A 26,232-nucleotide genomic window follows, 5' to 3' on the forward strand; every position below is an offset into this window, starting at 1 on the left:
GCATTTCTCTAATAATTTGTGATGTTTAGAACGCAGAATTTTTGAGAGCTCTATTTAATACAGCATGAAGCGCTTCAGGTAGTTTCAGCAAATGGTAATTTTACACAAAGTCATTGAGCTCCAGGGACCAAACAGAAAAAGATAGATCTCTGGGCTGTGGATTAGACCAGGAAATATTGGAGTCATTAGGAAAGGCATAAGCGTGTCAGCCTGGCCCTCTTGATTCTGGCCCCTTCTGGCCACATATAGGACTTTTACGTAGAAAAAATAATTACTATAAATCGGATTGGTAAGAGATAGAAAATGGGACTTGCTTTACTGATTTTCTCTCTTTGTGTCCCAAAATTTTGGAACTGATTAGGATTCACCAAGACTAGCTATCTGTACAGGCTTATATTTGTTTCTAATTTAACTTTGCAACAAATCACACATATATAATTGTATCCAGGCACTAGTGTGATCATAGTATATGCAGTGCTATTATTATCATTTTACATTTTTGGAGTTTGCTTGAACCGCCCCTTCCACTTTCTGTCTTCCTAACTCCAGACTTGCCCTTCACTACAAACCAGATAACATATTATATGAATTATATATATACATAATATATTTATATATGTGTATATATAATACATATGTTGAAGCTTATAAATCCTTGTTCTTTTCCTGTTTTTCAAAGTGAAGCCATATTATATAAACTTTCCTGTATTTTCCTTTAGTGCCTACATGCTATTCAATATTCCCATGGTGACTGTATAATGATTTATTCTGACAATCTCCAGTTGATGGACTTTCACTGGTTTTCTAATTTTTCCCTTTACAAAACAATGTTTTAATAACAATTCTATTATGTATACCCTGACATATTTGTGTTTTCATTTTGTGGAATAGATTCCCATGAGTGAGATTGCAGGGTCAATGGAAATGTTTACTTTTATATTTTCATAGATGTTGTTAGACTGTTGTGTAAAAACTCTGTAACAATTCACATTTCTGTCACAATGTGTGAGGCGATACTTCTGCCACTATTATGTATTATTGAACTTTAAAATGTTTACCAGTCTTTTAAATGTAAGGAGATAATATAATTGTTACTTTGATTTGTGTTACTTTAATGTCCTTGGATACCAGTGACTTTAATTATTTTCTCATATGTGTACTGGCCTTTTGGATACGCTCTCTTGTTTCTGGATTCTTCATATCTTTGGATTTTACTAAATCCAGAGTGTGCTCATTTTTGAAATGAGACTTATTTTTATAACTGAATAGCAACTGGGCATCTATGAGATATGTCTAAAACAGCATGATTAGGAAGAGAGGACCTAGAGAACATGTCTCAGGGCAGCAGTTGAAAGAAAAATATGACTTTGTTGTTTTCATAACTCTTTTGGTCCAGCCTCTACTGTAAATAAATTAAAAGAGTACACATGCCACCTGCCATGGTAACTATGGTCCAACCTGTTAGAAGGGAAAGGTAAGTAGACCCAATGATTAGGTAACAAATTGACATTTAAAGTGTGAAATTTCGGTTCAGTATTTTTTTAAAAGTTGTTACCAGAGTGGACCCTGGAAATCAGACATGGGGCTCATCCTCCACCTAAAGCCACATTTCGGGAATCTGGGGAGTCTAAGAAGGAGACAAACAGTTCAGCTTAGGCTACCACTTTAAGATCAGGGGGAGAACCAGAAGACTGATCCCAGCTCCGGCTTCCCTGTATCCTTGATTTCATGCTTACCTTTGTTTCATTTGATTATTGGTTCGACAGGAAACTAAGGAGAAAGTCACCTGGGTGAGTCATCATGCTCACCAATCCCTTCTCTGGATGAAACTCTGGGGTCAGGCAGGGCTCAGCTTCCAGTTTACAAGTTGTGATAAGGTTAAACGACAACAAATGTAATAGAATTTGAGCATATTTATTATCAGCATCAAGATGAATCACATCCATTTCTCTTTGATCAGGATTTGGTGAACAGATCCTTCTCAAGTGTGAGGCCCTCGGGGATAAGAGAGTAGAGCCACATCAAAGTTATTAGACACATGCAGAAAGTACTCAGTAGTGATGGCTGAGCTAAGGAATGGGTGAAGGAGTCAAGTAGGACATGAAACCAAAGCCTTGTTCCAGCTCAGTGCTCTGCGGTCAATTCCACACCAACTTCTGCTTCTATGGAGCATACCCCCGCTCCTTTCCCTTGTTACCCTCTGCCACCATGTTCCTTCTCTTCAAAGAGATCAAGGTTTAGTCAGAATAACCTGACAGGTAAGGGGATACTTCATTCAAGTCTTGCCCTTACAGTGTTCGAGGGAGTAAGGCATCTCAAAAGAACCAAACCAAAGGACCGTGTGGTTGCCCTCCCAGAGGAAATGCTTTTGCTGAATCCTGAATATTGAGTAGACATTCAACAGGGCAAATGGGAAGGAAAGGAAACCTCCGCAGGTGTGAGGCCCTGCACTGTGGCACATCCCAGGTCGAGGCCCCTAGCAGCTCTTTTCACCTCCCCAAGCTCCAGTGTCCTTGTCTGTTATGTGCTATGTGTATAATATTCATTTTCTTGCAACCCTTTGCTGGTTAATAATCAAATAGGTTACCGCATGTGAAATCACATTTTAAAGTTTAAAGTTCTATTGATGACAGTGAGGGTGATTTTTACAGGGCTCTGCGTGTGGCTCGGTAAATAGCTGGATGCTGAAAGAAGTCCACCTCTAAAGGTAATATACTTGCTTCTCTGAGGGAAGGGCAAAGGAATGGGATTGTAAACATACTTAAAATGCTCTTATTTGTAATTTAAATGAAGCTCCTCGAGGGCTTCCTCTTTTTTCCTTCATCTGGACAGCAGCCTCCCTCCCCCCTCCCGCCCTGCCCCCCCCCCACCCGCTGCTTCCGACTCCTCCTCTTAGCACCTAATATATAGGCAGTGCTGAGGATGAGGAATTGAACTAATCGCTTTGTATACAGTGCATTATCAAGCTTCACTACAAAACTGTATCGAAGCTATTTAATGTACAAATTATAGATGAGGAAAGTGAAGTTTAGAAGATTTAAACAGTTGTTTCTAAAGCCCATGCCCAAGTCCGGCAGTTTGTTTCTAGCACCCGTGCACAGCCAGGTTGACATTACTGTCCTCAGGTATGATTTATATGCAGTATGTGTTCAGCTTTACAATTCTTAGATTTTTCTGCCCTTCGAAAGGAGCACCAAATCATCTGTATAGCAATTAAGATACTTACTATATGTCCCTTTATGATAATTGAATGTAGTGCACATTGGTGATATCAAGGAAGAGCTGGCATAGGGATATTAAGTAGGACCTACCATGATTTCAATTGTCCCCTCCTGTTGTTTTGATATCAAAAATCAACATCTCATACTGTGCACAGGCACCTTCCATCTCCCATTCTATCAGGTGTCTGCGATTAAATCTTTTCTATAAAGAAATCTCGCCACTATCATTGCATGATTTATCAACCTAGAAACTCATCAGAGTAAAGCGCAATGAGCAGGAGACTTGGGGTGTATGACGTGGGTTCAAGGTAGGGCCCACTCTTTTTTACTGCGGGACTGTATTTGTTTCCTAAGGCTTCCTTAACAAAGTACCATAAACTGGTGGCTTAAAACAAGTATTCTCTCACAATCCTGGAGGCAACAAGTCCGAAATCAAGGTGTCGGCAGGGCCACGGTGACCCCTCTCCCAGTTTCGGGTCGTTACTGGCAGTCCTTGGCATTTCTTGCTTGGCAGCCCTGGAATTCCACTCCCTGCCTCTGCAGCCATGTCTGTCTTCTCTCTGGGTGTGTGTCCTTCGACAGTGTTCTCCACTCTGTGTGCATCTGTCCTCTCTTAAAGTTTTCCTCTTCTTATAAGGACACCAACCATATTGAATTAAGGACTTACCTTACTCCAGTGTGATCTCATCTGAACTTAATTACATCTGCAAAGACCCTATTCCTGAATAAGGTCAAATTCACAGGTACGGAGGGTTAGGACTTCCACATCTCATTTTGGGGGGCACAATGTAACCCACAACAGGGACGCTAGAAAATAAATGTTTTCCTTCTATCTTTTAACACAGTTCTAGAAAGAGGGGTTCAGGCCAGTGATCTCTAACTTCCTTCCCAATTCTAAACATACCATAGCTCTGACACTAAGGAGATTGAAGATACTTTCGTATTCTGGAGATTTTGTCTTAATTGAAAGAAAAGATAAAAATATACTACTATGGCACACAAGTGCATACACGCACACATACCAGGATTCAGGGAGTGCAGTTTGAAGCATGCAGTGTGCTCGTGGGGTCAGAAAAGAGAGCTCTTTAAGATATCACGCCCACAATAGATTGTCAGAAGCTTATATACGGCCTTGTTTCTGAGGTCACCTGCTAAACAGCTTACAGGAGTTTTGTTTGCACAAAGATTAATTTAGAGATTAACCAGGTGACTTTGCAGAAGCCCCTGAAGGCTTTTCATGAAAGCTCATAAAACATGTTTGTGGGTGGTTGTTCATGTTTATGAGTGTGTGTGTGTGTGTGTGTGTGTGTGTGTTCAACCACAGTCCCAGCTCTGCAGAAACAGATTTGCGCGATCCCTTAGCTTTCTTCTTCTTGAGATTTCATTATCTGAATGATTTCCTATAGACTAAAAAGCAAAATATTTTAGGGGTGCTATCACCTCTTTGTTGGATGACAAGTATCCAGTGTATTAAACACCTGGCCATAGACAATGAAAATTTATTCTTAGTGCTGCCAGTGAGTACAAAGCAGCATGTATGCTCAGAAGAAAAATGAAATCCAGGGTTTTACAACAGGGCATTTATTCCAGTTATTGTGCATTTCTCTTCGTGGGGGAGGATTCAGAGGAAAATTGAAGGAGAACAGAGAGAAGGAAGAACTATCATATGTGGCACTTGCTGGGACTAGGGGAGGACACTGATATTTGTAGTAGTTTTTACATGACAAGTGCTTTGCATAGCTCATCTCACCCGAGCCTACAGGAACATTTTCTTATCGTTCCCATTTTACAGAAGAATGATTTGAGGCTTCTGAAGTTCCATCATTTGCCTCTGATTAAAGGAGTGGTAGGAAATGGAGCAAGGATTTGAACTGAGATTTGCGAGACTCAAAATCCTAAGCAATTGTCTCTAAGCCATGGTGTGTGTGTGTATGTGCGTGTGTGTGCGTGTGTGTCTGTGTGTGTGTGTGTGTATGAAGAGATAAAGACAATAATTATCCCCCAAAGGAGTTTTATTAGGGAACTTGAAACTTTCTAGTTCGCTTCTTACTCCACGGATTCATCTCAGGTTGCTCGTTCTGAAATGTTGGTGTGCTTCACAGCTGTAAGTCTGATAACTGGATAAAGAATGACTGGATAGTAGGTTAGAAAAGAGGTTCTTGGAAGGCAGCTAGGCTCATCACTATACCACCAACACAGAAAAGAGGTTCTTGGCATTTGTATTAGGATTTTCCAGAGAAACAGAACTAATAGGATGTGTGTGTGTATAAAAATGTATTTAAATATATACATATAAAGTAAATATATACAAGTTGTGTGTGTGTATGTGTGTGTGCATATATATATATATATATAAATATATATATATCTCCTGTTATAATCAGTTTTCCGATTTAAATGTAAATCTTATCCAAAAACATCCTCACAGAAACACCTAGAATAATGTTTGACCAACTATCTGGGCACCCTGTGGTTCAGTCAAGTTGACACATAAAATTAACCATCACAGCATCGGTGAACCCTTCCTTTTGAAAAAAAAAATAAAGCTCATTCAATTTGCCAAAATGAATAAAGCTAATCCTATTTGGACCTAAAGGGAATATAGGTCTAACTTGAAAAATAAGTAGCAACTTACACGATTTCTGCAACAAAGCTCGTTTTTCCCCTTCACATCTAATGAGAGTTCTCTGAAATTCTCTGTAAGCACCATACCCCACTGTTTCTTCCCACTCGTGATGTGCTAAAAATGCCAGAATACTCATGTTCCCTGAACACCCCATGTGGCCATGCACTCATATGCCCCCGAGCCTTTGAGCCTGCTGTACCCTCTGCATCAAGTGACCTTTCCTGCCCCCGTCCTTCCCCCCTGGGGAAAAACCGACCCGACTTTAAAAGGCTGATACATACATTATCTCCTCTGGGAAGTTTTCCCACCCCTTTGACAAACAACATTGACCTGTACCCCTATTTAATCAGAGAATACTCTTCATACCACTGGCAAAACATCTGTCCTGACCCTTTCCTGGCAGGCAGGCGCACTGTCCATGCCCACACAACCCATCAACCCACAGCAGCTGTACTGGCCGCTCAGCTCCTTCTGTAAGAATCCCTCAGTGCTTTGCTTTCTCACTTTGTTCCCAACTTGCACTCTTTCACTCATGTTTCAGCCCTCCAGCTTTTGCCTCTGTTTCTACTTTACTTATATTGGCATTTGCCTTGCCGATTTTAGCTTCTGAGTCTTCCCAAAGAACCATAATTTTCTATATTGCTGCACCACTGGGTAGCTTTGAACAACACCCTCCTGGAAGACCAAATTCCCACTAAGGGCCCTCTTCACCGCTGTACGTGTGAATTCACTCACAGAGAATAACTTGCTCTCAGCTCAGTCTATGTAATTATTTCTCTCCTGTTCTACAGCTCTTCTCCTGTAGAAATTATATCTTATTCATCTTTGAACCACTTGTAATTTCCTTATGTCCGGCATGTTTTATATGTCTAATAAATATGTGATATGAATCAATGAATACAATTAAATACATCTTTATCTTGAGTATCCTTTTTGCCCCTCTAAGGTTCTAAATTCTTGCTATCCTTTAAGTGCTAATTCTAGTCTTCTTGGACTACCCCAGCTGGAGCTGATTTGTTTTTAACTGGGTTCCTATTTCCCATAGAAACCACATATTATACATTTTACTGTGTGGTTATATGCTGTGTCTCTCATTGAGGCTCCGTTAAACAATCAATGTTTTGCTCCTTTCATATGTTTACAAGATGCCTAAAAGAGTACGTTTTAAATAATGGTTTTGTTCTGAAAAATTGGTTCCCAACTGCTTTCCTTAATTCATAATTTGTGCTGGTTACAGATAAGCCTTGGTGATTAAAATCTATCTAAACCTTTGCCACATGCCTGCCTGTTTCTCAGACATTTGTGAGTGTTTTTGAGGCCAGAGGCATGAGTTAATCATCACTGTAAACCTGGCGTTTCACACGCGCCTGGAACTGAACATGACCAAGGCCATGTTCCATAAAGTAATGATTGATTTGTTGTGACAATTTGCAAATTGTGTCTTAATTACTTAATAAGGGGAAAAGATAATTCATATTTATTATCTACCTTGCTAAATGTATCTTGTCTGATAGTCTATATTAATGATATCATTCAGGCCTTGGGGAAGACATTTAACCTTTCTTGGCCTTGGATTCATCATCTGTAAAGTGGAGGTGACATTAATACTTCCCCTATAGGGTTGTTATAATTAATGGAGTTGATAAATATAAAACCACTGGATTGTATATTTTAAAGGACTGAATATTATGATGTGAATTATATCTTAATAAACATGTTATTCGTTTTTAAAAAGCCCATGGATATAGTGAAAATAGTGCTTTCCTAGTTGAGGGAGGAAGATTAACAGAATGGACCACCTTCTCTGCTCAGCTTCTTGAATGTGGTAGATAAAGCTCTATCTACCCTTCAGTCAGGAAATGAAAATAGTCTTTCCTAGAAAAGCAGCCCAATAGGAAAGAATAAAAGATACTACTATTATTATTATTTTTAATAGGATCAGCTCAGGCAGATGATCCCACAGTAAAGACCTGTGTTTTTAAATTAATGTTTTACTTCCTCACACAGACAGCTTATAGTGCATTTTAAAAACCTGTGCAAGGATTGTTCTAATAAGACTTTTTAAATGCTTTTAAAAATATAATATACACCGCAAAATGTACAGGGTTAAAATGTGACGAATTATCAAAAACTGAACATGTTTAGATAAACTACACCTAGGTCAGGAAATAACATATTACCAGTACTCCTGAGCCATCCTAAGTCCTCCTCCAGCCCACAAGTCCTCCAAGATAACACCTATCCTGACTTCTAACAACATAGATGAGGTTTGCCTGAATGAAATGCATATAAATGAAATCACATAATATGTATTCTTGTCATCTGGCTTCTTTGGTTCAACAGTATATTTGTGAGATGGATCTCTGCTGTCACATGTTTTAGTAGCTCATTCATTTTAATTGCTGTATAGTATTTCCCTAAGTTAGCTTTTTGATCTCCTAGTTGTAAATATAAGCAGACATGTAAGGATCACCAAACTGTAATGTGTCTATTATAGAAGATCCAAAACAAAGGTATCATACTAAAAAGGCAATATTTAAAATGACAACACAGATAGAAGATACAGAGAGATCACCTCTGTGCTTTGTGACCACCTAGAGGGGTGGGATAGGGAGGGTGGGAGGGAGGGTGATGCAAGAGGGAAGAGATATGGGAACATATGTATATGTATAACTGATTCACTTTGTTGTAAAGGAGAAACTAACACACTATTGTAAAACAGTTATACTCCAATAAAGATGTTAAAAAAAAAAAAAAGAAGATACAGAGAGAATACTTAAAAACAAACAAAATAAAAGAACAAAAAGGAAAAGACAAAAAGTCCTCACAAATAAGCAGCAATTCACTGAGATGAGAGAATATATTGTATCTATGAAGAAAGAATTTAGTGACATAAAAATGACAACACAAAACTTAAAAAGAACATGGATTAAAGAACATTCACATAGTATCTGGAAGATAAAATTAAGTATATCTCCAAGAAGAAGAACACAAAGCAGAAACAGTGGAATAGGAAACAGAAGGTAAGGAAGTGAGAGGGTGAGCACAGGTGTTCAGGCATCTGAACTATCAGAGTGCTAGAAAGACAAACCTTTAGAAAGAGAGGGAATAAATTATCAAAGAAATAGTTCCTGACAATTTCCAAGAAGGAAAACAATGCTGTTTCACATTGAAATGAATAGCTGGGGCTTAGCCCAAAAGATGAACTTAGGACATCACCTAGGAAATAAAATTGTGAAATTGTAGAACAATGAGAGTAATGAAGTGTCCCTACAAAACTCCAAAAAGTGGGGGAAGAAACTGCCTCAAACAAAATAACAAGTATCAGAAATGAAGTGTACTTCTTGTCAGCACCAATGAAAACCAGAAACATAATGCATCCTATTTCTGACAAGGAAAAAAAAAGAATCCAACCTAACATTTTACGTTCCAACTCTTAATTAAATGTGAGATAGAACAAACACATTTTTAGATAATCAGACTATTACAAAATTACGTGCCATATACTTTTTAAAGAACAGGATTTCCCTCTCCGATCTCCTTGTGTTTGCATTGTTTACTGTCACATCACCAGCTCAGGACTCTGGCACCTTTACCAGAGGTTGTGCAGTTAGCTGCTTGCATATCCTCTCTCTGTTAATGTTATGTAAAATAAAAATTTTTAATTGATGTATAGTTGATTTACAATATTACATTGGTTTCAGGTATACAACATAGTATATAACATTTTTTATAGATTAGACTCTATTTAAAGTACTACAAAATAATGGCTATATTTCCCTGCGTTGTACATTTCCTTGTTACTCATTTATTTTATACATAGTAGTTTGTGTCTCTTAATCCCATACCTCTATTTTGCCTCTTCCCCCCTTCTTTCTCCTAGCTGGTAACCACTAGTTTGTTCTGTATATCTATGAGTCTGTTTCTGTTTTGTTATACACGTTCATTTGTTTTACTTTTTAGAGTTTACCTATAAGTGATAACATATAGTGTTTGTCTTTCTCTGTCTGTCATTTCATGAAACAAAATACTCTCTAGGTCCATTCACATTGTTGTAAGTGGCAAAATTCCATTATTTTTATGGTTGAGTAATATTCCCTTGTGTGTGTATATATATATGTGTGTGTGTGTGTATATATATATATATATATATATATATACACACACATATATATATATCACAACTTCTTTATCCATTTGTCTGTTGTCTTGTATATTATTAAAAAAATGCTGTTATGAACATTGGGGTACATGTATCTTTTCAAATTGGTGTTTTGATTCTCTTTGAATATATCCCCAGAAGTGGAATTGCTGGATCATATGATAGCTTATTTTTAGATTTTTAAGGAACTTCCATACTGTTTTCCATAGTGATTGCACCAATTTACATTCCCACCAAGAGTGTATGAGGGTTCCCTTTTCTCTTCATCCTCTCCAACATTTGTTATTTGTAGACATTTCAATTCTTACAGGTATGAGGTGATATCTCAGTGTGGTTTCATTTGCCTTTCACTGATGATTAGCAATGTCGAGATTTTTTTCATGTGCCTATTGGCCATCTGTATACCTTTTGAAAAATGTCTATTCAGGTCTTCTGCCCATTTTTTGATTTTTTTTATATTGAGCTGTATGAGTTATTTATATGCTTTGGACATTAACTCCTTATCATTCGTATCATTTGTAAATATTTTTTTTTCCCATTTAGCAGGTTGCCTTTTTGTTGTGTTAATGATTTCCTTTGCTATGTAAAAGGTTTTATTTAAGTTTAATTAAGTTCCATTTGTTTATTTTTGCTTTTATTTCTTTTGCCTTAGGAGACAGATACACAAAATATTGTAATCATTTATGTCAAGAAGTATTCTGCCTAGTTTCTCTTCTAGGAGTTTTATGGTTTCAGGTCTTACTTTTAGGTAATTCATCCATTTTGAGCCTATTTTTGTATATGGTGTTCTAATCTCATTCTTTTACATGTAGCTGTCCAGTTTTCCCAGCACCACTTATTGAAGAGGCTGTCTTTTCTCCATTGTATATTCTTGCCTCCTTTGTTGTAGATTAACTGACCATAAGTGCATGGGATTTTTTCTGGGCTCTCTATTCTTTTCCATTGATCTATGTGTCTCCTTTTGTGCCCATACAATGCTGTTTTGATTACTGTAGTTTTGTAGTATGGTCTCAAGTCAGGGAGTGCGATGCCTACAGCTTTGTTCTTTTTTCTCAAGAATGCTTTGGCAATTTGGGGTATTTTGTGGTTCCATATGAATCTTAGGATTATTTGTTTTAGTTCTGTGAAAAATGTCATGGGTATTTTGATACAGATTATGTTGAATCTTTAGATTGCCTTGGGGAGTCTTGTCATTTTAACAATATTAATTCTTTCATTCCAAAAACACAACATATCTTTCTGCTTCTTTGTATCATTTTCAAATTCCTTCATCAATGTTTGGTGAAGGGGTAGCATCCTAAGCTGTGGAAGGAGGCCAGCAGTTATGTCTCAAATACCAGTTTGTGTCCTGGTTTTGAGCAATCCAGTTTCCATTCTGTGCCCAGTCTAGAGCACTAGCCCAATCACAACCTACAGACATGTGTGAGGTCTCTGCTGTATTTTTTTCTTCCACTAAAGATCATTGCAATGTCAATGTCTAAATGTGAAGAACTGAGTATGGTTTTAATTCTTCTTAAGCTGAAAAGAGCACAGAATTCCTTCAAACACAAAGAAGAAATTAAAGAACTATGGAGGAAAAATACAAATAACAAATGCAAGATGCTTTTACAATACCATTTCCAGAAGTTTTTATGAAAGCAGTTAATTCTCTCACTCCTGTTTTCATCTAAAAATGTTTAATTTTTCATCCAGTGAAAAATAAGAACACAGAGGAGCAGGAAAGACAGCTATTGGAGAATAAATTTGGTAAAATGAGAGTTCTTTATAATATTTTAGGAGAAAGTAAAATAAATAAATAAATAAATAAATAGTTCTCACATACATTTTGCTGAGCTGTGGAAAAAACAAAATCGATGCTGGAAGATCTTAGCACCAAGTGTGATGCTTTAGGTAGCTCTTAATAGTTCTCAGTTCGGGAGTAGACATGATCAGTCAAGAGACACAGATCTCCCTTCAAGTAAAGGTGAGGGTTCATGTTGCTTTGAGAACAGTGGGGCTTTAGGACAATCAGGAAAGAAAATTGCTATGGTCCTATTGCTTAGATAGGTAAAATCATTCCCTTTCAGTAAGATAAATAATATTTCTTGCAATAAAAATTATGAAATTGACTTTTTAGTAAGTGGTGACCAATTGTCTTCAAAATCAGTGGTTCTATATATTTATTGAATATATATTTAACTGTAAGATTATGGTTTGATATTTTGATCTTTTTACTTACAAGAGGATGAAAACTAATGTTTATTAAAGAAGATATATATATGTTATATATATATATATACACACACACACATATATATGATCAGATGGGAAAGAAGAAGAGGATATTATTTAGTCTATATTTTAAAATAATTATGTGAAACAGACATTGTGATTTTCATTTATATATGTAGCTTTGAAGCACAAAAATGTAAAATGACAATTCCGCAGCCATATGACTTATGTGTTTTGGATCCAGAACTCAAGCCCATGTACATCTGATTCCAGACTCACAAGCTCTCTGCTGGATTTGGTGTTTTCTGTGATGGGACCAAGTGGAAGCAGCCTGGGAAATGCAGAAACAGATATGCCTTGCCTTTTAGGAACTTGTAGATCTAGGCTAGCAAGGCTGTCACAAAGCCACCTCTAACAGAGTGATCCATATTACAATTAAAACTGCAATTCTATGTTGCATTGCATATATCAAAGGATACAAGTCACTTCATCTTTTTAGTTACCTAAGAATGCATAACTATTCTTAGGTAATTAAATGTATTTAGATTTAACAAACATTCAACTGTGTCTATGTCTGTGTTCCAGGGACTGTGCTAGGTACTTTGCATCCACTGATTTTATTTATATACCCTATAAAAATACTGTACCCACTAATGTGTTCAACAGGGAAGAACATTTGATATAATGAACACAGTGGAGGTATGGGGCATCATGCAGGATTTTGGAATAGGAGAACCTGGATTTTCACTCTGTCTCTGCCTTTTATTAGCTCTGAGGCCTTGGACATGTTAATTCCTTCAAGCAGAATGCTGTAGACCATGAATGGGGCTGCAGAGAAGTTTCAAGCACTGTTTTCTGTAACGTGCTGTTCAATTAGCTGTTGATGGGCATCTAGCTCATAAAATACACTCCTTATTTTTAAAGATGGCTAATCCTACTTTGCATTTTACTTTCTGCAAAAAAGTCAGTTAAACCAATAAGTGTGTGCTTTATAGTCGATTTAAAAGCCTGATTGTTCTCATTTTCTTCTGATTCTTCTTTTATCCTCTGATTTTCACACTTCTTGCTTTTTCTTTCATACTCCTTCCACACTCTTGGTTTTGTCACTTACACATCCTGCGTTTTAATGCCAGAAAAAATTACTCCCTTTTGCTTACCTATATGTGGAATTTAGTTTTTCGTGTCTGAAAAAAAAAAAAGAAAAAAAAAAAGAAAAACAACTAGCCAGTGAGGAAACTGATTTCCAATTATTTTCCCTTCATTCAAGATAGGCCAGCATCTATACAGCCATAAAACTTTAAAAGAAATAAAAATGATAAGAAAGACTCAATTAACCTCAAAAATGGTGTCATGGAATAAGATTCATTTCCAGCTGGAGAGGACAGACAAGAAGTTCTCTGTAAGTTCATAATTGGGAAAGATTGTTATCTTCCCAGCAGGACATGAGTAATTTTTAATGAGATGACAGAGCTATAATGTTCTAGAAAATGTAAAATTATATAGAGAAGAACTATTCTATTTATTATTGTGATTTAGTAGGTTAGCATTTAAAAATTAAATAAACCAATAAGCATTGAGGAATTACCAACTACGTGCCATGTGTTTTTATTTTTGTTGTTGTTGTTTTATGAATGCTCTCATTTAATCCTCCAAATAACTATTTTATTTCTCATTTTATAGATGAGGAAACTAATGCACTGAGATGTTTTTTTTGTTAAATTGTGTGCATCTAGTGTCTTATGTTAGGTTCCCTGGAAGGAACCTCTGAGACCAACGGCTGTGTACAGAGGCTTCCTTGGGGAGTCTTAGGAGATACACAGGGAAGAAGGAGGAAAACAGGATTGGGCAGAGGGAAACGATGACCCACCGGGATTTCAACTGAAGCTCCAGGTGTTCCTACAGGGAGGTCTGGAGATGGAATGGTCCTTCAGAGCTGTCCCAAATTGAGACAAAGGGGTGGACGTACATATACCCACGTCAGTTCATCACTGATCACAGACCACTTCCTAGGAGAAGACATAACCTTGATGAGGCATATTAAGTACAGACGTTGCTCAGTATCTGTGGGGGATTGGTTCCACGATCCTGGCAGATACCAAATTCCGAGGATGCTAAAGTCCCCTGTATGAAATGGCTTAGTAAACTGGGCTCTCGGTACCCATGGGTTGGCCCACTACAGTGAAAGCATGGCTCAGATATTTCCAGCAGCTGGAGGTGGGTTGCATCAGCCTGAAGAAGGAGTCTAAGGATGCAGCTCTGTGTCTACTACATCTAGTAAGTGGGACAGCAAGAATTTTACTCCAGGCTCAGGTAGTTTGTTCACTTTTATGGAATGAAAATTTCATTTTAACATCGGTTACTCCTCACGCAATAATTTTTAATGTTATTATGATTGTGGTTGCACTTCTGAACAAGCCATGATTTTATAATGTCCCTACGGATGTGTAAATGCTCAGAGCCTCAGATAGAATCTAATTAGTGTTCAGGTGGCCCCAACTGTCACCTTTTTGCTTTGTGCATCTTATAAGATCCCATGAACTTGGGGGATTTTCAGTTTAATAAGTTGATATACATATTCAAAGTATCTTTCAGACCTGCTTTTATTTTTCTGACTCTGAAGAAAATATTTGAAAGAGCACATAATAGAGTGATTTTTCAAGAAAAAATGTGAGTTTGGAGTCTTGGTGAAGTTATTATTTTATGCTTCAGATTCTTGGTTCTTTCTTCTCCTTCATCCTGTCTACTCATCATCCTCTTGTGGCACCTGATGATGAACCATTAGATGCATTAGATGGGAGGTAGGACTAGCCAATGGCTCCAAACTCTTCCTCCAAGTTACCTTGAAAGCTTTTGAAAATACAAATTTCTTCATTCCACACCTGACGATTTTGACTCAGTAGCTCTTTCCTGGGGCCCAGGAATCTATAGTTTAACTTTTTTTTTTTCCCATGTGAACCTTGGGGAGCTAACTCAGCTCAGGTACCAGGGCCAGTGGTCCAGAACCGCTGCTCTAGTTAACCTGTAAAACGCTTCTCATTGCATAACACAGGCTCCCATAGAGCAGGGACTATTTATTTATCATTTATTTCTTTCCTTGGTGTCTAGAACAGGGTCTGGCATAGAAATCATACTCAATGAATATCTTTGAATGAGGAAAAATAAATACAATAATCTATTTGAGTCAATCCAACCAAAATTCAGAAAGCTGCTCTGTTTGAGCAGAAAGCACAATAGGTACAGAGGCAGAAGGAAACATCGCTATTCGGACAAAACAATAAAGTATTACTTCAATGCAAACTGATAGTATGTCATGTTACTTACTATTGGACCAACTGGTATGGTATAATATTATAACACGTATTCTGATGTTAAATGATTCTTATATTTCTGGGAAAAATCTCTAGTTTCCTGTAACATCAATTCCCATTAAATCTATCAAGTTCTGTTGGCTTTCTAGTATTTATGTTAGGATGTTTACTTTTATTTCATAAGTGAGAGTTATGGGTGGACGGTCTTAGCTCAAGTCCTGCATTATTTCACTACACTCTGATATGATTACATGAAACGCAATAAAACAGAAAAACAGGTAATACAAGCAAATTTACTATCATTTATTTTACACCATCTACTTTCAAATAAGACATTAAACAAGCTTATAAAAACAGCATATAATAAGATGAATGTAATAAGTAGGGAAAACAGAGTTAAGAAAAAGGAGCAAATATATTTTCTAACATGAAGTATCAATGTATTCATTATGATTAAAGAACTACTTGAATCTAATATTGATGGCTTTAGCACAGAAAGTGTCTACTGGCCATTTAAAAAGCTCTTTGTTGAATGACTGAAATGGAGAAGCTTCTCACAGATGGAGGTTGTTGTTGTTCCTATTGATACTATTATTACTTTCAAAATATACTAGCCTAAATTTTGAAAGAATATTTCCATTCATGAGGCATTTACATAGAGAATTATAAAATATATGAAAGACTGAGTCTTCTCACAGATTTTCACAGTAAATGTATAAATCAAATTCATATGTATATATTTTAAAAATTAATTACAAACAGAAACAAGATCATAGATACAATGAACAATCAGATAAATAGTTTAATATTAAAATCCTGTCATCCTCCGTGGGTGGGGAGGGATAAATTAGGAGCTTGGGATTAATATACACACACTAATATGTATAAAATAGACAATCAAAAATAGATATACCTACTGTATAGCACAGGGAACTCTACTCAATATCCTGTAACAACCTATATGTGAAAAAAATCTGAAAAAGAATGAATATATGTATATGTATCACTGAATCACTATGCTGTACACCTTAAACTAACACACTGTAAATCAACTAAACTCTAAAAAAAATTTTTTTAAAAAGGATGAAAAAGCATATGATAAAGATAATAATAAACACTACCAAGCATTGAGCATTAATAAAAAAGTCTGTCATCTTTAACAGGTTTAATTTGCCAGAGCCCATAAACTACTTATATCTTAGGGGACCCAGCACACCACCGTAGACAGAATTATCTGGTCTCCTGGGCCAATTTAGTCACCCACAAAAGATGACAACATAAACTATAGTCACATGGGTGACTCTGGGAATCTTTTTACTCCTTAACACTCTCTCCTTGATCTTGCGCTCTCTCCAGAATGTCTACATTATGAGTAACACATCAGTGGGAAGATGGATTGTGTTGAAATCTTCCTTTACACAGTTTGCAAGCCCAGTGATATTATTTTATTTGGAGGGGCTTCAGACAGAAGAATGACAGGATTAGAAGATATGTCTTGAATTTCTTTGCAAAACAACTGCACTATTTTTACCTGAATTATGTGCCATTGGACTAGATTTAAAGACATGCCAATGGAGTCTGTGGGGATTACTTAAATCTTCCCAGGCTATTCTTGGTCCTGCCACCTCCTCTGTCCCTTTCTCTCATCATCTACGGCTGACCTTTCCTCTAGAGAAGGAAACATTTTACATTTCTAATTCTGAAATTGCCCTACCCCACCCCACTTCCACTATGAAAGTGATGATGCAAGCCCAGAGCCCCAGGTTTAAAGTTAGGACAGTGTAGCCTTACTAAGCAACACCAGGTGTAGCAAGAACAAGACTGCCAAAAGGGTGAGATCAATTTGTAATCCTTACAGAGTACAGGTTGTCTGCAACATTACAAAATATCTCATATGAATAAAGATGACATATTTAATAAAATATTATTTATGGAGCAAACAATTTCTAGGTATAAATATTTCTATGTATTTATCAGTTTTTAAAAATTATTCTGTAACTGTCATATATTTTATAGCAACATTGACAATTTAAGAAACCAAATAACCATACTTCTTTAGTGCTATTTACCATTAACTTTTCCAAAAAGTGGCTACACAAATATGAATAGGTCATCACCCCTGACTTGAGAACTAATGGTCAGGAGAAGGACAGACACATAAACAGATAATGGTAATCGAAGAATAAAGTTATTGCAGTTAGATACAGAGAAGGTATTATGGAAGCTTAGAGAGGGATTACCATACCTATGCAAGTGGAGTCTAGGAGAGATTCCTGGACAAGGAAATGACTAGTCCAGTAGATTGCTTTGTAATTGCCTCATTATAGCCTTTATCACACCATACTGAAATTATCTGTGGAAAGTCCATCTACTCCAATAAACAGAATTTCTCCAGAATAAGGACTGTCTTGTTCTTCACTGTTTGTCAAGCCCCTAACAGTTATCTCATATACTATATATATACTCAAAAATATTTTAAAAAACAACAAGAAGGAATAAAAAAGGAGAGAAGCAAGGAAGGCAAGCAGGCAGGCACTTGAGTAGGAGTTAGCCAGAGGAAGGAGAAGGAGTAAGCGAGCAATCCATTTCAGGTTAGGAAGGATCATGATAAAAGAACGGAGACGTGAAATAGCGTGGTGTGTAAAGGTAGGCATGCTGACAGTGTTAAATAAAAGCCTGAAGTGGCGAGAGATGAAGATAAGGGTTTAGCAGAACTTGACCTAAGAGAATCACTTAAACTATGCTAAGAAGGTCATTCTGGGCAAGTAGAGAGCAGCTAATAGAAAGTGCGTGTGTGGTCAACTCTAATTCTACTAGAGTTTGACCCTGGGATAGCAGTTAAAATTTCTTGAGCCTCAATTCATTACAAAATGAGATAATGCTATCTCCTTCGAAATATTGATATAAGGAATATAGAATGATTGATGTGATATGAGGTTGAATACATAGTGCTGATATATTAAAAATATATATGGAATGGAATGTATCAGTGACAGAATATATCCTTCCGTTTCTCTTGCTCTTCCAGAAGGAAAAAATCCAACTGTCCTGTCTGGTGCCAAATTGATCAATGTCCCTCAGAGGATGTGTGAATAACAAGGTGGACGCCAGCTGCATTAGTCAGAGTCCTTCAGAGAACCAAGAGCATATCTATCTATCTATCTACCTAGCATCTGTCTACAGTTGACTCTTGAACAACATAGGTTTGAAATGCGAGGGTCCATTTACACAGGGATGTTTTTCAATAGTAAAATACTACAGAACTACACTGTCCAAGCTTGGCTGAATCAACAGATGCAGAATGGTGGATATGGAGGAAACATGGATGTGGAGAGCTGACCATAAATTACATGTGTTAATGTCAACCGCATGGAGGTGCAGCGCCCCTACACCTTGCATTGCTGATGGATCAACTGTATATAGAAGAAACTTCATTACAGGAATTGACTCACACAGTTACAGAGGCTGAGAAGTCCCACAATCTACTGTCTGAAAGCTAAAGAACCAGGAAAACTGGTGGTGAAATTCAGTGTGAGTCGGAAGGCCTGCGAATTGAGGAGCTTATGGTACAAGTTTCAGCCTGAATCAGAAAGCTGGAGAACAAGGAGCACCAATGTGTATGAAGGCTGGAGAATGCAGATGTCTCAGCTCAAGCACAGACAGTGAGTTTGCCTTTCCTCCACCTTTTTGTTCTATTCAGTTCCTCAACAGAGTGGATAAAGCTCAGCCACTGTGAGAGGGCCCTTTGCTTTACTCAGTTCACCAATTCAAGTGCTAATCTCTTCACAGACACACTCAGAAAGAATGTTTTACCAGATAGCTGGGCATCCCTTAGCCCAGTCAAGTTGAGGCTTAAAATTAATGATCACACAAGGGAAAAGGGCAGTCTAGAATCCCAGAGCCCTAGGGATTAAAAGTTAGGGACCAAGTGCTGGGGCATGCACTCAGGACTTCATCAGTCAGCTTTCTCCAAGTCCTCTCCTCTCTACATCTAATACTTTTCTCCTATTCAGAGTAAATATACCCTTTTGTAAAAAATATGTCTGTATCTTTCTTCCTTTCTGACATAATAATAAGACGGAGAAAATCAAATTTGCAAGAAAAATACTAGAAAGTTGTTTATTGGGGAAAAATGCTGCTTTATTGGGAAAAAGTTCTTATTTGGAGTTAAAGCAGCTGGCCTGGGATCTATTTTCTCATCTGGGAATCAAAGTAGTTTGCCCAGTCTAATATCATTGTAAACGTGATAACTGACTTTCTGAACAAGTTCAACTTGGGCCACTGTAAAATAGTTAGATGAATATTTCCAGTCAATTGTACTTATAAGACTAAACACAGGGGATGTCAGGGGAGAAAACTGGGCTAGAAACGACCATTTGGAGTCACAGTACATACATGGCAGGTGAAACAAGGTTGATAGGATATAATTGACCTACGAGAGGAGTGAGTCATGAGGACAGAGACTTGTTAGAGGGAGGAGCAGAGAAAGAGCTGTTGATGAAGGTCAGAGAAGGAAGGGGCAGGCAGGTCTGGATGCTGGCACTACAGAGAATTCAATGAAGAAAGGATCAATAGTGACAAATGCAGTACACAGACTTGAAAAGGATCGAAAAAGATTCCACGTGATTTATCAATTAATCAGTTAACAGTGATTTTAACCAGACAATCTCAGTTGAGTCTGGGGTCTAAAAAATATGATTACCATAGTTTTAGGAGGAAGTCAGAAGTGAGAGTGTAGAAGTTGCAGTTAAGTTGGGAGAATCAGGTGTGAGGAACCAGTCAAGGGCATGGGGTTGAAGGTACGAGAGGCAGCTGAAGTTAGGGCATAACTCATGATAAGCCAAAACTGCCCAGCATTTGTCTTTAACCAGCCAACACACCTATCACCTTCTTGTATGTGCCAGGATAGAAATGTGACAGGCAAAAAGCTAATGAAGTTCCTGTTCTTTCCATGTGCCCTGATGTTTCCTTTTGGTGGTTTTGAGGATTTCTCCTGCTAAAGCCTTCTGTGTTCCTCACTGAGAGTGAAATCTCCCCATTAAAAAAAAAAAAAATGAAGTGTTAAGTAATTGAGGGGAAGCAGAAATCTTGCACGTTCCTACCCTATAATCTTTTCCTTCACTCTTCAAAATTTTTCCATTACACTCACTTTATACCCGTGTCAAGAAAATGAATCTAAAGCCTTGAATAACAGTAGCCTGGGGAAGAAAAATAAATATCATCCCTTTGGGTCACACATTGTTTAAATTTTATTACCAGTTTTATTCACTCAGTGCCTTCCTGCTTTTAGAGCAACATCCATTTCATTTAGGTCCTTGTTCTGTTTGTGTTATTTTATAATGCTGTTATAAGGTACAGCTTTAAGTGTTTATTAAATATTTAAAAACACACAGATTGGTGTAATTTAATTGAAAAATGTTGGCATTTCTCTATAAAATTAGTGAACTCCCTTTAATGATTTGTCTAATAAAATTGTCTTGGGGAGGAACAAAAAGAGAAAGGATTCCTATTTTCCTTGCAGGGTTTCAATTTAAAATCAGCCCAGTATTTGTGTGATCAAATTTGTAATAATCCATCACTAATGGCAGACAAAAAAAATTAAAGGACTCAGTTTATTACAAAGAACAAAAGTGAGATATCTCCTCCCTCCATAGAAATAATACAAAATTCTAGAGTGGTTTTAATATCATTTTCATATTTCTGCTACAATGACAGAGATATACTTTCAGGGAGGAATTTTATCTGTTCACAACATTTGTAATGAAAATTCAATTCAATTCTCTGTTCTGTGCTTTGTGGGTATGACTCTCCTTAAAATCCTCAACTTGACTGGATGATCATTCTCTCCTTCTTCTTCAGCGGGTCACTATCCTCCTTGGGAAGAGCTGAATATGCATCTTCTCATGTTTTAGCTCCCTGAGAAGGTCAGGGAATGAGAGAACATTGCTCCATCTCACGAATTTATGGATAATATTCTCCATACAAAAATTAAGTCTGATGCTAAGGCCTTAAATAGATGACCTCCCTATGTTATCAAGAATTAACTGTTAGTAGATGGCAGAAAGTAAAGATTTGGCCTGCTTGTCTGGCTCCTGCAGTAATTAACTGCTTACTTACACCAATATATATTCAGTGCTTGAGATAATTGGAAAGATACAGAGGCCTTCTCTCTGGTCTCTCTCCATAAATATCCCACCACAGATGCTGAAAGACATATAAATGTGTCTGTTTCTTTTTGCCCCAAGCTACATCAAGAGGAATATATTCACAAACATAGTCTGAAGGACAGGTGAATTCGGGTCCAATTCAGCCTTAAAAAACATTTCTTTCCACAAAAAGATCTTTCCTGAGTATACCAAAAGCTTATTTACAGATTTGATATCAAAGATCACCTTTATTATTTTTTAAAGTGCAGTGGGTCTCTTGTCAAATTAAACTATTGTTTAAATAAAATCCTAATCACAATCTTCACGAGGTTTTTTCACAGAATGTGTCTGCAGACTAAAATACATACGGATGTGTAAGCACTCAAGATGAATCAAAGTTGTTGGAAGGAAACTAATGAAGGATAATTTTTTCTATTATAAAGAATTCATATGAAGCAACCACAATTAAATTAGTGTAACAGAGAGCAGACAGAGGCAGAGTCCAATGCAACACAGTAGAAGAACCTGGAAATAGACCCAGTGACATATGGTAATTTCATATATGACAGATCGTATATGTCAGACATGGAATCAAAAGCCAGTGGGTTGAACATGGGATAGTTAATAAATGATTATGACAGTTGGTTTTGAATATGAAAATAATGTAAAACTATATCTCAACCTTAGGCCATATCCTAAAATATATTCCAAGGATGATTAAATTCCTAAATATAAAAAGTAAGTCTTTAAAATTTTTAAAGAAAATGTATTAGATCTTTTATTGTACTTAGTGCAAAAGAAAAAAAATAACAAATCATTTTACATGAAAAGGCAACTGGCATACTTGCATAAGAGAGTTGCAGGCATACCCCTCTTAACAAATTAATATTGAGAATATATAAAGAAGCTCCTAAAATGAATGAGAAAATATAAATCGTTAAATATTCTGCAAACATATGTGAGCAATGAAGTCACAAAACAGGAGACCTGAACGGTCAAGAAACAAATAAAATGCTGCTCAACACCACAGTAGACAGAGAAAACAGCAAATATAAAAAAAACAAAACAAAAGAGGTGGTTATAATTTTACACCTATTTGTTTCGCAGTAATGAAAAAGTCTGCTAATATTAAGTGGTCACACAAATGAGGAAAATTACCATCTAATGCTCTATTGTTTGGAAAGTAATTTTGTGTAACCACTTCTGAAGATAATATTTCTAAATTGTGGTAAAGATGCTTATGTGCATAAATTACCAGCAATAGTTATACTTCTGCATAATTAATTAAGCATGTATTTATTAAATTTTCTATTAAGTGCTCAACATTTTTCTTTGCCCTAGGGCTATAATGATTAATAAAATGGATGGATTTTTTCTATGTGCAAGAAACTAAAATTTCAATGGAAGAAGACAAATTTAAAAATCAAATTTATGGACATATACTATAATAGCAAATTGTAATAAGTGCTCCAAAGAAACACTGCAACTGGGGAAAGGAAATGAAGCATAAGAAATGAACTATTTTAACCGGAATTGGTCCAGAACAACTTTTCTAAGCGACGTTTGAGCAGAGACCTGAAGGGTGTAATGAAAGAGCAAGATCAAAGACCTGAGGATGTGGATCAGATGAGGAACCATAGTGTGATTAGAACAGTGTTGAGGGAAGGTGAGAGGGAAAGGGGGTGAAGTCAGAGAGATGCACTCGTCATAGACCATGGGAAGCCACAGCAAAGCATTGGCTTTTTATTCTAAGTGTGATGGAAAATTTATTAGAGGATTATTTTATGCACGGGAAAGTTAAAATATGACTAAGGTCTTTGAAAGCTCACTATGGTTGTTTTCTTGATAATTTACTGAAGAATTTGGGGAATATCCTTGGGAGACCATGCAAGCAACTACTGCATTTAACTAGGTAAGAGATAATAACTGAGTTCTAGGACTATAGTCATGAGACTGGAGAGGGACGACAATATATATTAAAATTAGTTTCTACAAGATGTGCTGAATGATTGGCAATGGTATTTGAGAAAAATAGGCTCTCTACTCCTGGGGATTACTCTACTTTTAGGTGTTTGGCCTTAATGGCTAAGTGTGTGATGGTGTTATTTCCCAAGAAGAAGAGGACTCTGTGAAGCAGGTCTGGAAGAGTGTAACAATTAAAATTACTTTTTCACAATTATATTTGAGAGGAGATCTATTAGATTTTCAAGTGAAGAATGTTAAGTAGGCAGCTGGAAATAGAAGCTCTTAAGAAAGTGTGGAAAATACAGGTTGGGGAATTATGAGCATAGAGATGGTTTCTCAAGCCCTCGCATTGTATGGTATTACTTAGGGAATTAATAGAGATACAGAAGAAAGGTCCAATAACAGACCTGAGGCACTTGACTGTTTATAGTTCATGAAGATGAGGATGCATTTTTATCACTATGAGGGTAGGAGAACAAACAAACTTTGTTATTTAAAGCAGAATAAAATAAAATACTACCAAAGATTTATTTGCTAATATATAAAATAGGGATCCAGTATTAATTACAAATCAAAATTACATAGTGAAGAAAAATATTACAAAGGTATACATATATAGGCATAATTATGTGCATCAAAGGCTACTAGATCAAAAAATAAGGGACAAAAGCTGTTAGGAACATATGATTGCTCATTGTGTATTTGGCGCATTGTTTAAAATTCAAAAAAGAATGAATGATGACATTGAGAATTAGAGTGATAGCGCTAATATATTTACATTTAGCAAAGTCATGTAAACCCTATTGAAATATATTTCCAATACAAATATAATGTGTCCAATGTAAGCCGTATTTAATGTATAAGCCATATTAAATTTTTTTAAATTTTCTAGTAGCCAGATTTTTAAAACTAAGAAAAAACAGATGAAATACATTTAATACTATATTTAATTTAACCAAATATTTCTAAAATATTATTCTTCAATATGTAACTAATATAAATTGTTGAGATATTTTACATTATTTTGTTCATACTAAATCTTTGAAATCCAAGGCATATTTTATATACAAAACACATCTCAATTCAAACCAGCCACATTTGTGGTAAAAAACCAAGAGACTAGTGACTACAGTATTAGGTAATGCAGCTATATAGAATGTATTTTTTTCCAGTATATTTGTCATGTTGATAGAATATTTATTCTACACAACAAAATTTCACTATATCTAAGACACCATTAACTTAAAGGCATGTTATTATTTTGTGTGCTATTAGGAAAAAAGAAAATGGTGACAATTCACATATGATATAATACTGAAAAGCACTGAATGTACTACCCCAAGATTATAGATGTTGGTACTTGAAAAAAATGTAAATATTAGAAACAATAAAATCCTAGAGACATTTTATCAGGTTTCTTTTAGTTGTGGCTGACACAATGTATTTCACATCAGCTAACCAATAAAGAAAAAGTATTTGGGCATGTGAATAGGGAGTCCAGAGGTACTGCTGGCTGTATCACAGCTGCAATGAGGAATTCCAATGATGACAACCAGCTCTGCTCTCCTAACTTTAAAATAGACTCTGTACTTGATGAGCAAGGTGGCTGATGTCATCCATTTCCTGTCCTGCCAGTTCGCTGACCTTGGTAGGAGAGGAATCTTACCCAATAGGTCTAAGAGAAAAAATCCCAGAGTTATGCTGATTGGAGTTTAGTTCCGTTCCTACCTATTAATCATTCATGGTTGCTATGATGCTGCAGTCCTCTGACAAGCCACCTCTGAGCAATGTGCCCCACCCTGCAGCTGATGGGGAGAAGGAGAAGAATCAAGCCCTTCCAGACAAGAAGGAACAGCATTCAATGAAAAGAACGACTGTGTGGACAAAACAGCAGGTGTCCACTAAGAGGAAGTCACACACATACAAGTAAAATCTCAAATTTTGTCTCATTTTTTCAAAAACATCTTTATTGGTGTATAATTGCTTTACAATGGTGTGTTAGTTTCTGCTTTATAACAAAGTGAATCAGCTATATATGTATACATATATCCTTATATCTCCTCCCTCTTGCATCTCCCTCCCACCCTCCCTATCCCACCCCTCTAGGTGGCCGCAAAGCACCGAGCTGATCTCCCTGTGCTATGCAGCTGCTTCCCACTAGCTATCTATTTTACATTTGGTAGTGTACATATGTCCATGCTACTCTCTCACTTCATCCCATCTTACCTTTCCCCCTCCCCGTGTCCTCAAGTCCATCTTCTACATCTGCGTCTTTATTCCTGCCCTGTCCCTAGGTTCTTCAGAACCATTTATTTTTTTCAGATTCCATATATATGTGTTAGCATACAGTATTTGTTTTTCTCTTTCTGACTTACTTCACTCTGTATGACAGTCTCTAGGTCCATCCACCTCACTATAAACTCATTTCTTTTTATGGCTGAGTAATATTCCATTGTATATGTGTGCCACATCTTCTTTATCCATTCATCTGTTGATGGACACTTAGGTTGCTTCCATGTCCTGGCTATTGTAAATAGAGCTGCAATGAACATTGTGGTACATGACTCTTTTTGAATTATGGTTTGCTCAGGGT

This window comes from Physeter macrocephalus, chromosome 12 (assembly GCF_002837175.3).
Source record: "Physeter macrocephalus isolate SW-GA chromosome 12, ASM283717v5, whole genome shotgun sequence".
NCBI classification, from domain to species: domain Eukaryota; kingdom Metazoa; phylum Chordata; class Mammalia; order Artiodactyla; family Physeteridae; genus Physeter; species Physeter macrocephalus.